The 18,248-nt window shown below is 40.3% G+C and overlaps 1 protein-coding gene across 2 annotated transcripts in view; it reads right to left on the bottom strand.

Moving 5' to 3' along the window:
* The window catches only part of LOC141756980 (uncharacterized), a 75,434-nt gene that overhangs the window by 11,058 nt on the left and 46,128 nt on the right, over positions 1–18,248 (bottom strand). Inside the window, exon 2 of one of the 2 annotated variants that reach the window (XM_074617107.1) lies at positions 16,592–16,704. The exons of the other annotated variant lie outside the window; for it this stretch is intronic. The gene's annotated coding sequence lies outside the window, so the exon portion shown is untranslated. The remainder of the gene's footprint in view (positions 1–16,591; positions 16,705–18,248) is intronic. 2 annotated transcript variants of the gene reach the window in all.

Raw genomic sequence — 18,248 nt, 5'->3', positions numbered from 1 at the left:
TCTGTCATGCAGACGTCAACGCAGCAGTGAAGAGCCCACCTGTGATCACTGAGCCTTGACCCCCTCCCCTCCTCCCCCCCGAGAAACAGCACACGGGTTGAGAATGAACCGAGTCTTAATAGACGAGTAGAGGACAACATGCGAGCTGTTTAGGACTCTTGATGGCAATCATCGGGCAGCTTGGGCGGAAATTGGTGCTGCTGTTTAATGTGTCTCTGTGTCAGAGAGAAAACACTGAGGAGCACTGAAGAGATTCACCTTCCAGACCCTTCAACTCACACAAATAACCCACACATACACACAGAGACACATGACAAGACTAAAAGTCTAAAGGCCTGCTATTGTCCCCCAGAGGCTGCTGTGGTCATTACACCTAAAGATGAAACTAAATGAAAAAGGTTTCATTCAATCCATTCATCATATACAGTATACAGGGCGAATGGAAAACAGAAAACAAGTACAAGACAGTAGTGCAAGTTGCATTAAGAGCAATGTATGTATGAGCATGTACGGATGGATTCCTTAGGTTTTTCTAGTTTCATATGATACCAGTATCTTCACTCTAGCTTTAAGATTGAGCCTGCTACAGCCTCTGAAATACAGTACTGTCGGTCTCAAGAGTAAAATGTGCTAACGGATAAAAATGTACATAGAAAATATTGTAATTTGATATCTTGTATATCACACGAATGACCACATACAGGATTTAAACAACACGTATAACTGTTTGGGAAGTGGCCACAGCGTCTGCATGTGCATATCTGTGTACCAAAATGAAAGTAATATGATGAATTGTTATTAAATAATAATAATGATGACTTTATTTATTATATGTTATTGGCCAGGAACATGCTAGCACTAGTTCATCACAATAGCTCTCTAAGATTCGTGTTATTTTCTCTGTCGCCTGACACTATATGCACATCATTTCATTTAAACTTTTACTTTAATTTACTTCATCCCTGGGAGTGAATCCACTGAAATGTGTTTTTTTCTGTTCAAGTTTAACCAGATAATCTAACCATTATATTTGGAGTTTAAACTGAAAGGAAGTGCACCTGAAATGTCAGTCATGATTTCTGAAATCCACAAGAAAACTCTGTGATGGATGGTCATTCTATTTTGGAGGTTATCCTTTAATGAACACCATTTCCCACAAGACCAAGACTGCAGTGGTTACACATCACCATTCAGCCCCCAGGAAGAGCGCCGGTCGTTGATGCCAATTTTCGTAGTGGCCAAACAGCGGTACTACAACTTCCGTGTCCGTCACGTGGCCCAAAAATACTTTTTCCCATAGACTTACATTGGGAAAGAGACATCTGTAACTCAGCGGATCATTTTTTTTGAGGTGAATCAACTATGAACACTTGAATAGCCCTTATTTAAATCATCCTAAAAGTTGTAAAATGCCGAAAATAGCCGAATCCAGAGTTATTTCCCGTCCTCCGTTCATGTGAATTAAACCCAGACCGAGGCTGGAGCGAGGGCTGGGAGGCGGAGTTAACTAAACTGTGACGACAGGCTTCATGCGTCACTGATCAGCTTTCATAGGAATGAACGGGGGCCCGCCTCCAACGCTGTATCCAGTTCTCTTTATATATCCACGATCACCACCTTGACACATTGAGGCCAGGTAGACATTTGTTTGACAGCAGAGATTACAGCTAAAAAGCTGCGAAATGAAAGATTAGCAGTGGTGCCATATTGTTCTCTTTGCTGTCACAGTAGCAGATTGGTGTGCTTCACAATGATTTCAATGAGGATTTGTGGAAGTATGAAAACACACATTTACTGTCCGGTAAAACTGTTCTGTAAGAAGTTTTATCACCACAACTTGTTGGACACTTAAAACCTTCGAGATCCGAGTGCATGTTTTAGGATCAGTTTTCACGCTTCATGACTCAAAGTGGACGTTAGTGTCAGACCTGGTTTGGCGTGAATGTGGAGATGAGATGTGGGTTAAAAGGCTTTCATTAGTCTCTAACCAAATGCTTAATAAAGACTTCACACTCATCAAGCTTTGGTTCAATCGACTTCCTAATTTCCAAGCTTATTTCCATATTCATGGCTGTGACGCAGAGGTCAGAGTTTGAATGTTTGTCGAGGTGTGAACAGAAAAATATGTAAAAAACATAACATAAGTACAGAAAACCCATCACAAATGTCACTTATGTAACTTCAAAATAACTCGACAACACTTAGGGACATAAACAACCGTGGTCCTGTGTTTGATGGACCCATTTGCCTCCCCTCCAGCCCACCATGAGCAGTCTTTCTCCCTTTTTATTCTACGTCACTAGCTCAGAGCTTAGCAGATTCACACATATGCTTTTACTTTGCAGTCAGTACAGACTAAGCTGTTTGATATGACATGCAAAAAGCAAGAAAGGTGTTGTTATTGCATGCGAAATGACTTAAAAATTGCTGTTACATTCATACGCCAATTGGTGAGACCGGGCGGTCGTGTCTAGAAGGTAACCTGCAAATTGCAAAATTTGATCTGAGATCGCAAGACGACCTATCCTAACCTTAACTATTCGAGATTGATGCCCTTAATTTCCCTTTAATTACCCTTTAAAACATGAATTATTGGCTACTGGAAGATATACACTTTGTGGCAACTAATCCAACTAATCCTTAAAAGAACTGAATTCATTCTAAAAAGAAATAGCTGTAACATTAAAATACACACAAAATGTATAACATACTAAATTACAGATCATTCAGACTGGCCTTTTATTGGGAACATTATCAATTATTTGGGGTTATTTGTAAATCTGTCAGAATATCCGGTCAGTAATATCTGTCTGACAAGGAAGAAACTTTACGTTCAAACTTTCCAAACTACCTCAGATGGCATTATGTAGTGTATGCATCACCTGATCACCTAATCACTTCCAACAACCATCTACTGTATGTCTGTGCATCACCGAGGTGGGCTGTCTACCGACCTGCAGTCACCTCCACGAAAAACAATTAACGTTCTCATTTCCAGCCAGACCCGTCCGTCTCACTGAATGAACTGAAAAAGCAAATGGCTCTCTGCTGATCTCACTCATGACTTTCATAACTTCAAATGCACTTTCAGCAGCCAGGCAGGTGGCCGAGCACCTGTCAGCTAACACACACACACACACACACAGACAAATGCACACACTTATTTAACTATTAATTAATTTAATTAGCCATTTTTTTATTAAACAATTCAAGATTTAAAATGCTGTGAAAATAAAAAAAAAAATGTTCCCACCTCATCTTTTTCATTTGAAGTTTTGTATTATCAATTTAATAATCAATATAAACAGTGTTGATTTCCCTGACCGTTACAAGGTCCGGTATGGGGGACAGGGGAGGAGGACCCAGATGAAGAAACGCATGTCATTTGTACGCCTATTTCGCGCGTCATTTTTACGCCACGCAAAAAAAGGACTACAGTTTAGGCGACAAAAGGAAAAACGTCACAGTTGGGCTTGAAATAACTACGTGAACTAAGTAAAATACATACTGAAACAACTTAATAGAAGTACAGAAAACACGTCACAAACGTAACTTTAAAAGAACTCGACAACACTTTGGTTTCGAACGCCAGTCTCCCGGTTGAAAGTCCTGTGTTTGTTGGACCCCTCAATCCGAGCAGTTTTTCTTATGTTTTTATTCTACATCATTACCTCAGAGAATAGCATATTTATGTGGATGCATTTACATTGCAGTCAGTACAGACTACATGGCGTACAAATGACACGCCAAAATTAAGAAAGGCGTTTTTATTGCACTCTAAATGACTTGCGATTACCGTGTCATTCATACTCCATTTAGTGCGACCGGGCTGGGTCATAAATACATATATTACAATACATATATACATGACAAACATGTCAGGTTTTCAATTCTGCCTCATTTCTGTCTCCATCTCTGTGAGTAGACCATTTGCTCCGGCCCTGACTGCAGTAGACTGGAGGGTGTAAATCTTGGGGGATCATTTGGACCAGAGCCTCTGGATTTGTCACCGTGTGCCACAAGCCTTTTGCATGAGCCACAACAGAGGTATTTTAGCAATTCAAATCTTCAGACGGGTCCAAATCAGTTCAGCTGCAACAAGATTCCCATCTGCCGGTATAAATACGATAGGGGCACTCATCTGAATCTAGCTTTATAAGCCACAAAAACACATGCTTAAGAGAATAAACATATCACCTCACCACATATACTGCGCAGTATAAATATCCAGTCTAATCCTTTTAACAGCATCTTTCCTGTTTGCTAGAAAGACACATACCAGCTTTTGTCTTACTGAGGGCAACATGAGGACACAGAAAGAGACAGTCCAAAAGCAGAGTGATTGCAGCATGTCTGGGAGCAAACTGAATCAATTTCTCTGAATGTATTGTAGGTGTTAAATTTAGATGTGTGCCTCCTCTTCCACCTCCTCCAATGATGGCTGTACAAAGTGAGGAAGTGGGAGCCGTTAGAATTAATGCAATTTAAAATCCTCATTGCCTGCGAGAGAGATGCAGAAGAAAAGGATAATTTTGTCAGCAGCAGTCACAGTTGGAATATTGATACAATGAACACGCTGTTAGCTAGCTAACTTTAATAGTTATACTAAAGGGATATTCCGGTGATTTAGTAGTGCACTTTTTGGGCGATTTTGAGAAAAAGAATGGTCAAAATTTAAGCACCATTCAGCCCCTAGTATGAGTCAAACTCATAGATTGTATATAGGAAGTGGACGGTTGTACTTAGCTCCACCCTCTTAGCATGGTGAAGGCCAAATACCAAGATGGTGACGGCCAAAATGCCGAACTCGAGGCTTCAAAACGGCAGTCCACAAACCAATGGGTGACGTCACGGTGACTACGTCCACTTATAAATACAGTCTATGTATCTGAACAGCTGAGTAATGTAAACTAAGATGAGGATGTAAATAATTTACTGTGTTTATCTTAAAGTATGAGGTCAGGGCTCCACATGTCTCTATGTAAACTATAAAAAAGGTCTTGTACCCAGTGATTGGACGAAACAGCGTGTCGTACAACCTGCTGATTAATAATGTGGTTTCCATCCAGACAGCCTTGTTAAATCTCAAAATATGCTCTTTGTCCCGTAAGGAGTAGGCATGTAAATGCTCTGACATTGAGAGAAAAAGTCATATGCTTTTAGTCGCCATGGTTACGGTGAATGGTGCGACTCTATCACGGAAACATTTAGTCAAATTTGGGTCATATGGTTTAAAATGGTCAGGATGGAACATCTCTGACAAACACGGGGGACGAGCGGGAAAATGTAGCACGGTACATGCTAAGTGCATTCATTTAAGATCATTTAGTCACTAGAGGCTTAAAAACACGGCCTCAACAACACTTGTGTAAGTAGACGGTACGAGGGAATATAGTGGAGATGTTTGGTCTGAGGATGAGGAGCTAGCTCTAAAAATCCATAAACATTGAAATCTTCAGAATTAGAGTGAGGGTACTGGGCCACATTATGTACTGACAGCACTGAGAAATAAACATATAGGTATTATAAGGCAAATAGATAAAAACACACAGCTGTATACAGTATATAAGGATCAAGTGGTTATACAGTGTCTGCAGGGTGCTGGTGTTGAATAGTGAGGAGAATGCATGACAGAATAGGTTAGAGTGAATAATGTATGGGTTGTACAATAAATTATAGATATGGCCACACGTGCAGCTACATTTAATAATGTACAGGGATATGTATATACAGTACAACCTGCTTTGTAAGTCATGCTGGAGCAGTCAGTCACGCACGTCACTATTGGCACGCGGTAGCTTAAGTGAAGTGATCTCATCCGCATGCCAAATTAACTCTTCCCCAGCCATTGGCAGTTGCGAAGCCAGTTATTTACGGTAGTTTGATTGATTTTTTCCCATTCCGCGAAGACCCGCCCTACTCTGTCTCTGATTGGCTGGTTACTCGTTGTCTTCTTAAGTTTATTTCTGATGAACAAGATTCGTGGAAGATTGATATGGTTAATGATTTCAAAATGTTTTCATAAGGATGGCAGCCTTCTTGTATAATGCTCTCATATGTGTGTATATAGGCCCATTGTTTTATATTTCATTGTACATTAGCCCACTAATTATGGTACACAGACGCATCTCCTGAGGCACGAAATTTGGATTATTAAATGCTAAAAAGTAGGGCTGTCAAAAGTAACGCGATAATAATACATTAACGCAAGTTCGTTTTAACGCCACTAATTTATTTAATACATTAAGGCAATTTAGGATTTTTGTTAGGTTAAGTTTTGAAGCTAGAGTGAAGCGACTGGCATCATATGGAACTATAAAACCTAAGGAATCCATTGGTACCAACCATGTCATACTAGCTTGTTGTGAAGGAGGCTAAATAACACTCCAATCTTTCCCTAAATTTTGGCGAGGAAAAACTGTCTGGCCATTTTCAAAGGGGTCCCTTGACATCTGACCTCAAGATATGTGAATGAAAATGGGTTCTATGGGTACCCACGAGTCTCCCCTTGACTTTATGATAATCACATGCAGTTTGAGCAAGTCACACTCAAGTCAGCACACTGACACACTGACAGCTGTTGTTGCCTGTTGGGCTGCAGTTTGCCATGTTATGATTTGAGCATATGTTTTATGCTAAATGCAGTACCTGTGAGGGTTTCTGGACACTATTTGTCATTGTTTTGTGTTGTTAATTGATTTCTAATAAAAAATATATTCAAACATTTGCATAAAGCAGCATATTTGCCCACTCCCATGTTAATAAGAGTATTAAATACTTGACAAATCTCCCTTTAAGGTACAATTTGAACAGATCTAGAAATGTGATTAATTTGTCGATTAATCAAAATTAAATATTTTAATCGATTGACAGCCCTATAATATATATACATATATATTCTTGATTTGGAGTGCCAGAGGGGAAAGGTTCAAAAAAGTTGGCCAGATAGAGTGAGGGGGGTCTGCAGTGACTTTCTTGTCCCGTGTGGTGGCTGAGTCAATCCAGACACTGATGAAATTGGAGAGAACAGACTCAGTGGCTGCCATGTAGGACTGGATCCAGCAGAGGTTCGTCGGACAAACGGCGCCCCGGGCCCAGACCCGCCGCCATCGCCTAACCACCATCCCTCTGTGTGTGTGTGTGTCTGTGCGTGTGTGCCTAATGTGCTATACCATGGGGGAGGAGCTCTGGCCTGGCATTGCCGTGTATGAGTGATGTTGCCCGGAGTGTGAGGCTGCGTTTTTGAAAGTCGAAGAATCATTGTTCTCTCTTGTTCCATCTCACCGGTCTGCGTTGAAGCTGCAGTGAAAAGCTCGTTTTTTGTAATTTTGCCTCTTTTCTCAAATTTGAGAATTACTGTACATAATGTACAAGCAAAGGCCTGGTCACTGACAAACGGGATTAATCCATGTGTCTTCACTGAGTATGTGATCTAGAAGAATGGTGACAAAGTGACTTGAGCTGCTCCCGTCTGGCCGTCGTTTTAGGGTCCCAAGGGTCAGCCGGAACATAAACGTATAACTTCCAAGTATTTGCCTCGTAATCAATCATTGAAAGTCTATACATCATCAGTTATTGATCAGCTGTGTCAGTCATCTTTAACTACCCAACAGGGGGATGCAAAATTTGCTCGTCATCCAAACTGATAATTTGGGCTACTTTCTGTAAAATTTAGGCTCAGTAGGCTCAGTAGGCTCAGCTCGACACACGATGACGATTACTGATGGCCGTCAAAACCACATTTCATTTTGGTTTATTAGAAACAAAGTTGAAACTTTTCCTATTCCAATTATTACTGTCATAGTTGCATTGTTCTGTAAAAGACTTGGGAAATCTGTTTATATGTATATGTTCTGAAACATTCTATTGTTTAAGGTAACACTATCTAAAATACTTTTATTTTATGATTTATTATTTATCAGTAAAAACTTTTTGCCTAATTATACTGATGAAATGGAGGCAATAGGACGGATTATCTCTCTTCCTGCTCGTATTCAGACACACACACACACACACACACACACACACACACACACACACATATATATATATATATAAATATTTATTTACCAAAAAAACAAGTTCTGTCAAATCTGGCTGATCAGAACTACATTTTATGTTAATGAGAGTAAATAATACATCAATCTAAATATTCTAAATTCTATCTATATCTATACATGAATGGAGACAATCCATTAATAATTAAACCATCTATTTGGACTTATCAACAGTGACCACGGCTGCCAACGAGAATAGTTTTCATTGATTTAGATTCACTCTGAGATTAATGTGGTCAATTAGAGGAAGAAGGAGCGAGTTGGATCAATTACCAGTGTGCAAAAGGAACATTTGACATCTCATTAAGAAGGGTCGAATGATGGGTTTGTCTAGCAGTAACAGTGAAGATATAGACACAGTGACTGTGTTTTTGTATGAATGAGGATTCTCACAAAAGTGTTTTACATGATAGCTCAATAAAGTGATCTTTTAGGTGTCCTGTTTCAGCCTGGTCTCACTCCCAGGCCTCATTAGATATTACTTTGTTTTTTGTGCTTTTGTGGAGTTTGTGTTGGAGTCTGAGTTGTGATGGGGGCTGATCGTTTTTTGGCGTCAGCACACTCAATTTCTAACTGAATGTTAGCTATCATTCCACACTGTAAGCCCTGTAGAGGAGCTGAAAATAAAGGCACTTACGAGCACGCATGATGTCACATCCATTGGATTTTTCCCGGAAAAAACGGCCCGGATTCTTCGCATTAAAAGCAGTCTACAGGCTGATAGAGGAAACCCAGAGGGGTTTCACACAATGGCAATAAAAACAATTAAAAAACGTTTATATGTGTAAAAACTTACAGTTCTTTTAATTTTTTGAATCTGGCTTCAATTCAGTCACAATTTTTGCGTGGGAAGGGTCGTACGCCTCTTTCAGGCCTTGTTTTGTGTGTACGCAACAGTTAAAATGAGACCCCCTTGTGTAACACTTGGTATGAAAGACAAAATAAAAGATCCACAAAGGTATTCAAAGAGCAGCATCCAGCCACCGACTGAACACAAGTTGTTTGGTCAGATATGGAGACGTATTAAATTTGTGAACCAGAGTGAAAAGAGATAGTAAAACTGAGAGAAGACATCTTCCTTACCGAACTTTCAAAAAAGCTGTCTTTTATTTGAGCTCTTAATCTGAAAAAAATAATAAAAGACTGAGTTTCTTCCTTTTTTAAAGAATCTGTGAAAAAGAGAAAATGTAATCAGGAAGAGATAGAGAAGTACAGACAAAGATGTAGAGCCACCAGCTGCCGCTGTGTCTTTCCACCTTCTGGTCAGGACTATAGGAGTATATTTGCCTGGGACCCCCTCAGCTGAGGAAAAGCCTGTGTGATTATTCCGTGTGAGCGTCAGGCTGTGAATGATTCGTGTGTGTGTGTGAACCCCAGGGCGATGCAAGTGTGAACGGCGTCTGTCCACCTCCGACGAGATGACACACTCTGATAATTTTCCAGTGTTCGTCCACCAGCTCACATCAACGAAGTTCCTCTGAGGGATGATTGGTTTTTAAACGAGCTGTCTAAACTGCTGCCTGCTCAACATGATGATGATAATTCTCATTACCCTCAGGTTATAAAATCGCCGTGCTTTGTTATGCCCACTGAGGCGTTACACTGGCTGCTAATTATCTGCCATCACCGATGACAGCGTCTGCCACTTGATCACATGCAAGATGTCTTAATCTGAAGTGACAAAGAAATGTACACAGCAACAAACATGTGCACAGTAGTTATGTCCCATACGCCTCTGTTTATGTACATTTAGAACATTTTTTTAAATTTTTTAGAACACAATTACATATATATGACGATATGCTCTGACGTGTTCAAAAAATATAAATTGTGCATTCTTTTTATGTATCTGCCAGCCAAAAAACAAGATGACGACGGCCAAAATGCTGAACTCGAGGGCTTCAAAACCATAGTCCACAAACCAATGGGTGACGTCACGGTGAATACGTCCACTTCTTATTTACAGTCTATGGTCATTTCACAAAACTACAGAAGACTCAGCTTCTCTTTTTAGCCACTGATAAACAGCAACAAAGCAATCTGGCATCAAAGGTTGTGTTTGTTGCTTACGGACACATTAATGATAAACCCATTTTCTTTCTTAATTATTGCTTTTTAACCACGGAGTACAATAAATGTACAGGTCTGAATAACATACCTGTACATCAAAACAGTCATTTGAAATGGGATGATAAAAACATGAATCGATGGTGTATGGCATTCGACCATAAAGTGCACTATACGTTCAACATTCAGAGTCTATGTGTGCGCACACTGCTTGGCGTTTTTCTATGACACCTACCGGGGACATCACCTCTCCCAGCATAACAGGGGGAAGATGGGCTCATTTGAGAGAGGAGAGTTATCAAGCGGCATCTCGCCCCCACACAGACGCTGATAGCTGCAATCAGCAGAAGAAGGAAGAAGGGGACTCGAGAGGGCAGCTCGTCAGCTCTGATAAGGCCTTTTTGTATCACCTCTGATTGAGTTGGAATACTTAGAAGATGCACTGTAATGACAGCCATCTCGGCTATAGTGCCCGTCTGGGTGTGTTGTCTGAGGATCTCGGCCGTTTTGTATTCATGTTGTGTGTTTGCAAGAGCGAGGGGAGTGAAGAGAGAAGGCGAGGACGTGAGAGTGTTTGCGTAAGTCAAGAACTCGTTCGGGAAACTGTAAACACGACGCGGCCGATCGTCCTCCATCAAGAGATTCAATCTAATGTCATGTGGGATAAAATGTGAATGCAAAACGAGGCTTGTTGGGAAAAGAGATATCACACATTTACATTGTGGGTGTTTCGCTGAGGCTGCTATTTAGAGGGATTTAGATCGACTCCATCGACACAGTAAACATAGTTCTTCTGGTGCAGGTGAAAATTACCTGGAAATTACCTGGGAAACTTTTGCGATTTAGAAATGTGCACCCTATTTCTGTTTCAAAAGCTCTAACTGGACAGGATTTATTTTTCCAGGGGAAGCTGGGTGACTTAAATATTTCACTAGTCACTGATTTTATTGCCAACCACAACACAATTTTATTACTCCCCTCTCCAAGTAATCAATACAGTTTCAAATACTTAGAGCAGAAACCATCAGTCGATTAATCAATTAGCCAATCAGCACAGAAGTAATCTGTGACGTTGGGCTCTGAGAACTTGTGAAGTGTTTCTCCCAGTATTTTCTGAAACAAATAAATTATTAATATAGTTTAACCCTCTGAGATCCACAATAGACCCATTTTTGTCTTTAGGGGAGATAGAACAGTAGATGTCAGATAGAAGTGGTGTACATCATCTGAAAGCTGAGAACCTGAAGATTAATTAGTTTTAATTATCACAGCCCAGCACTGTGTGTCAAGCTGTCATAAATCAGAAAGAAACATGAATTCATTAATTAAAATACATTTTGAAAGTGTATAAGGGCTTAGAACATAATGATGGAAGTATATGATGGTCATCCTCATGCTCTATTATGTTTGGTAAGTTGTTGCAGCAATTTTTGGGTTGATACAATTTGTAACACAGATTTGGTGCTAAAGAATTGATAAAAAATGATCAATAATCCCTCCAAAATACCACATTAAAACGTTGAGGAACACCATATAAAAAGCCATGCTGTGATTTGATATCAAAACCTTTTGATATTTCTGCAAGAATTGCATTTTTTGGCGATTGGATGGCGAGCACTTCTGTTCTGGAAACTGCTCAAAAACCCCCGTATTGTCAAAAGCCACCCATCCTCTGAATGCTCTAGGTCTGTAGTTTGTGATTGTAAAGTTGCATGAGGCTGTGATTATCCTAGAGGTCACCACAGATCATTTTATACAGTGATGTCAAATTTTAAATAATGGTCTAATGACTAACATCATCACACATGAATACAATTGGGCTCATTGGATCTACAAGAGTCTCAGCTTTACAGTGGTACCCAATTTATTTATTTTACAAAACTGTTTAGGGACCCCAGTATGCAGAAACCATTTTTAGAATAGGCTAAATGCCAAAAACTGCATGTGATTATCATAAAGTGGGCACATCTGTGAAGGGGAGAGCTTCTGGTGACACTATGGATAGTAACTCAGAAGGGTGTGCATCTTCACTGGGAGATAAACCTAGATAGATTGTGCTTCAGTTGATTTACTTTTATAGGCCGTAGTATTATAGCTGTCAAAGACTTCATATCCACAGGGACCATTAAAATCCTTTCCCATTACATGTAGCCATTTGATCCATTGTTAATATAAAAAAGAACTGTAATACCTACTTCTCATAAATCCAGGCCACAAAGTTGGAAACACACTGTTGTCTAAAATAATACTGTATGGTGTAGCACTAAGATTTACCTTCACTGAAACTAACGGGCTCAAACCATAAAAACCAGCCCCATGTGTCCATTAGGTTGCTCGAAATAATTCAAGCAAGCAAACAACTACCATCTATTTTGAGTGCCACTGTTTTACGGGGCTTTATTTTCATGATTGTTGATGGTAGTGGCTGTCTGGCGCTTTTTGACTCGCAGCATGTCACCCAGAAAGCTCTTTGGCATCATGGAGCTGTCAAAACGCAGAAGGTCCAACCCAGATGAGCGTGCTGCAAGCGATCACACTTGCTGATGACCAAGGCCATCCTAATATTATCTGATGTTGTCATATGAAGCTGGTATGATGTGTTCTCAAAGTGTGTGCTGAATTATAGCCTTACTACTTTTTAAAGTGGTGGGATTTTTTTGTTGGAAAATTGGACGTCTTTGTATAAACACATCGTATGCTTTTAGAAAAGCATGTGCATTCTGTGTATAGTCTTACATTCAGAAACAAAGTACCAATGAACACAGAATACGGAGCACACAGGTGGCCAGTTTGGAGGTTTGGAGGACAATATGGGTGTAGTTTGGATGGATGGATGGCCTCCTCCACTTCAATGCTGCAGCCTGTGTAAACTCAGATTCCATCTCCCACCCTGTTCCTACATCCGTGTGAGCTATTTTCTCCCAGTTTTAAATCAGAGCCCAGCTGCTGATCATGGGGCTCTGCCTGTGGAGGAGAAAAAAAGCCTGTGGCTCATTTTGGCCTTGGACTATAAACCTGCGAGGGCTGTGTGGAAAGCCTCTGCTTGTCCCCCAGAGCTTCATTCTCTCTGGGCCATTCTGCAATACTCCACTTTGAGAAATATGAACATGTTTATCTACAAAAGCCTCTACTTTTAACAAAAGAAGACACACTTTTCAATGTTGTCTGAACTCAAGAAGCAATAAAAATACTTTGCATGAATGAAATAATAGTCAAATTTGCAAAGAAATGTATCAACTAGAATTACTGAAGGCAGAACATGAATAATTCATGAACACGTTACACCGTTGTCCAATCATAGAGCACAGAACACGTGACCATCCACTCCTCCAAATATCACAATGTTGTATCTGGGAAGCAATTGAGTGTAAATTATTATTCATATATAAAATTAAATCACAGTCAATGTTTAGATGCATTTAAGGGGGTTAGAAAGGAATACCCTTTCGCTCGCGGATACTGTTCTGTGCACGCGCGAGTTTTGATACTAATTAAACACCATAGCAGGGTCTCTGTAAATACAGACACCACCACGCACTTCAAGCGGGTCATAGTGATGATTGAGACGGACAATTTTTAGCAACAAGGGTAATATATAGCAAAGTTCTTATTGTAGTTCGTCTCTTGTATTAGTTCACTTCTCTTGTCTTAAACTTTGGACAACAGATTTGATATACTCAGCATGCACAACCATGTTTATACAAAGTATTAGGTCAATTCAGACTGGAGAAGAAGCTTGACGACTTGTACTTGGCCTTTGGTGAGAGGCAGGTCTTTTAATACTTGCACCAGGCATTCTCTTTAAACTGCAGAAGGAGCAGTCAGAGAGAGAGCAAGAGACCTTGTACACGAGCTGCTGAGTTTATAGCAGTAATTAACAGGCCGGGCTGCTACAACACATCCTATCCACACTATCCCTTTCACCACCCACAGCCATCTACATCTACATACCCAACCCGGTCTCACAGGAAGGCGTATAAATACCACGACATTACACGGACATTCTATGTGTCATGAGTACGTCGAGTATTTTAGCCTTTTCGCGAAAAAAACAACACTAACTTAGGTTCAGGCATGAAAAACACTTAGTTAGGGTAAGGGTTATGGTTGGCCTTAAAATAAGTACGTAAGTATCAGAGCGTTTTGCTCATATGCAGTCCAATTGAGTTGTTGATGGGACAGAGGATTGGGAGACGGCGGAGGCACCCAGCACCACATACATCTGCTCGCTCACTTTCACTTCACACACAAGCAGATCCATCTCGCTTTTCCAATTTGCAGAATCTGTTTTTTAAATAGCAATGCGCCCATTGCAAGCACAGCTGGCTTTTAAAGGGAATGGGAGATGACACTCTGATTGGTTTAATTCCTGTTACGCCCCTTGCACCTTACTTTACGCCCAGATTATGCACCGTTTAAATAGCAAAAGTGGAGCTGGACTTAAATGCACTTGCACCTTGCACTTTAGGCCATGAGATATAGATGGTTTAAATAGGGCCCTATGTGTGCATATAACAGGCCATACCAAAACCAGTTCCTGTTCAAAAAAACTATAATGACATCTTATTTGATTTGAGTCCATTTTCCAACAATTTGTTAACTTTCTTGTCAGTCTTTTCTCTAAATTGAGTTGACCAGCATATTAAGATAATTTTAGGCAAATCTACTCTTGTGGGCACGTTTTGTCTTTGTGACTAAAAGTCACCCCAGAGTACAAAATTTAAAATGTAAAAACGACTTGCTGTTACTGAATAGCATCAAGGACCAATATCCTGGGGTGCTAAACACTCATTATGTGTTTCATGACAAAGGTCAGAAAATTAAATGTGACTCTGGATTCCAGCACATAAAACAGACAGAAATTGAGGTCAGTAACAAACCTCTAAAACATAATTTTGCTTTGGTGGCGTTTTATCACAAAGCATATGCTGTATGAATTCATATGTACTGTCTATTGATCGATCACTTCTGTCTATGTCAACATTATTTGAACTGTTGTAAGATTTATTGTGTTGTTTTTATTTCTCAGACATGTATAAGGGTCACACAATAAGCGCAACACAAGTGTATTGTGTCTAAAATGATCACAACAAGTGACATGACGCAGGTAACTAAAACAGAGTTTCTTACAGACATGTTCAAAGGACATGGGAATCACTTTGGTTCTGTAAGATGAAGTGCATATCTCCATTTGTTTAGTGCTTTGATCTGGATACAGACTGTGCATCCACTTTCATGTTTTATGACTCAGGCGAGGCCAGAGGACGCGAAGACAGAGGACAGTTTGTTATTGTTGTTCTCTCCGTCAGCAAGTAATGGTATACCACCCTCTCATATCTACTAATGTCAGCTACGGAGGTTGTACATTTTTCATGTTACTTTCGGCTTTGTACAAACTTCCACTCACAGGCGCCTGGTTATGCTTTAAAGGGGACATATCACGCTCATTTCCAAGTTCCTACTTGTATTTTTGGGTTTCTGCTAAAACATGTTTACATGCTTTAATGTTCAAAAAACACATTATTTTTCTCATACTGTCTGTCTGAATATACCGGTATTCACCCTCTGTCTGAAACGCTCTGTTTTAGCGCCTGTCTCTTTAAGACAAAAAAGCCTAGTCTGCTCTGATTGGCTTGTACCGTAGCAAATGTAGATCTCAAGCCTGCATGTGACATAGGAAGGGAAACCAATCTGAATGGCTTGTTGACTGACTAGGTTGTCTTATTTCACAGTTTGTGGGTTGGTAGGTACTCCAGATACCCAAATGTACATGCTCAAGTACTAAAAGAGTGATTTTTTTTTTACATTATTTTCTTCCCCCAGAAAAAAAATGGGTTTCTAAAAAAAATTAATGGCCACTATAGCATTACTGGTAGTTATTCTACATAAATGAGGGATTTTAGTGTGGCTATCTGGCACTGGAGGTGAACTCAAGAATGGCTCAGGAGGCAGAAGTCCATGCAAAAAGGCTTTTATTTTTGTACCGCAAGGAATTTGTTGCACTTTTGGTTAAGATTTGGGAAAGATTGCGGTTTCAGTTAATTGTTAAAAAAGTAAAAACGTGTTGCATTAATGGCGACCTATAGAGAAGTACTTCAAGAATGTAAATACATGGAATGGCTATTGCTGAAAAGAGGCATAAATGGTGTTAGAAACTAGGTTTGATTTGAACGTTAAGATGATCTGCCGTCTTTTTTGTAGCTTTTAGTATAATTTCATTCCTCTGCCATCTTGTGGAGTTCAAAAAAAGTTAAAAATTTCTTCTTTATATTCTGTATCTTTGTGAACTAAAGCACCGTGGCATACGGTGACGCAGAATCCTCCCAAAGTGCTCAAGTCCATGTGAAGGCATAAGAAAGTAGAGAAAATAGCCACTTCTGTCTGTGGCATTTTCAAGGTCTGAAATTGTTCAAGTTGTGCAGGCAAATGGTGCATGATTCTAAAGAAGAAAAAAAAGAGTGATTTACCTGCCATGAAATATGTTCTTCACTGGAGGAAAGCCTGACCTCTTCATAATCTCAAAATGCCACACTTCCTGTCATCCACAGACCCCTGCACCTTTTTTGCCTTCCAGTCATTCCTGCAGTGGGAAACAGACTGTATCAGCCACTGCGACCATCTGCCAGTCTGCTCGGCCCTGACACGGGTAGCAGGTTTTCACATTATACAGAAACTCTCATGACCTATCTACTAAGTTCCATATGGAAAAAAACTACTGGAGCAATCATCTGAAACCTTCCCTACGGGTGCCTTCACACCTGTAGTCCGGTTCATTTGGTCCGGACCGAGGGGACAAATGATACTGTTGCATTTTAGTTCTGGTCGGGTTCCTGTTCACACTCACTTTTTACAAACGAACCAAGATTTAGTAAACATGGGGACAACATTTGGTGTCCTGCATCATCAGGACCCTCATGGGGGAATCAAATTCTGACAGAAGTTTATGCACGTCAGTATATTTTTTGAACTGTTGTTTTTGTTATGAATACTTTCACACACGACGCGAATATTACATCATCGAAAAAGCGAAGCAATTTTTTCTCGGAAAGGGGTTGATTTTCTGATCTTTCGTACCACGAGTAATGGCACCGGGTTGAGTTGTGCCTATATTTATGAAACAACAACACAGACTGCGTAGTTCAAACCAGGACGGCAAACTTTATCACTCCTTTCAACCTTGACAAAGGCAGCGCAGAGCAGATCCACTCCTTCCGTTCTAATGGTTCATGTCCACAGCCTCCGTCCCCTCCACGCTTCCCATTCATTGTCTATATAAGTAGCCGTGCAATGCATTCTGGTAGCGTGGTAGTGCGATTCGAGAGACGGGGCGTCACATTGGCAACTCCTCATTCGCATAAAGTTAAAATCTACTTTATGCAAATTAGGGACGTCCGGCACGTCTTGCCGCCACTGGAAACTCCTTAGAAACCTGTAAACTAAATGTTGTCGATCCAAAATAAAGACAGATTTAGCAACTCTTGCTGTAGCATACAGGATATACGCGGATGGGTTTACATTGCAGTCAGTACAGGATAAATGGCGTACAAATGAAACATGGAAATCAAGAAAGGCGTACTCATTGCAGGCTAAACACCTTGCGCATTATCGTGGCATTTTTACGCCTAGTGCGAACAGGCTGAGGTCTTGGTTCAGTCGTTTGGTCCGCACCAGGGTTCGATTGACAGATTTCTGACCAGCCCAAACAAACCGTACTAACCGGGCAAACAGATCTGAGTTTGTTTTAACCAAACCAAACAGGGTTAGGTGCGAAAGAAGCACCCTAAATGTGTTCATAGACAAACTTCTAACACATATAGACCTGTCTGTCTGTCAAGAGGAGTCAAACTTCCTCAAAGTCATTCAAGAAAGTTAAGTCATTAGTGAGAACATTGTGAGAGTAATTAAAAGGGAAAGTAAAAATAACACTGAGGTGTGCGTGTGTGCGTGTGTGCGTGTGCGTGTGTGTGTGAGTGTGAGTGTGAGTGTGAGTGTGAGTGTGTGTGTAAGTGTCGGGATTTGTTTATACAGTGTTGAAGTCCTGGGGAGAAAAACCTCATTCAGTCAATTAAAAGTAACCTGTTACCGGTAATTGAGTTGGATTGATATGACAATGTGGGACCTTAA

This window comes from Sebastes fasciatus, chromosome 19 (assembly GCF_043250625.1).
Source record: "Sebastes fasciatus isolate fSebFas1 chromosome 19, fSebFas1.pri, whole genome shotgun sequence".
NCBI lineage: Eukaryota > Metazoa > Chordata > Actinopteri > Perciformes > Sebastidae > Sebastes > Sebastes fasciatus.
The sequence above is the reverse complement of the archived record's forward strand: the minus strand, read 5'-3'. Positions and strand labels throughout refer to the sequence as shown.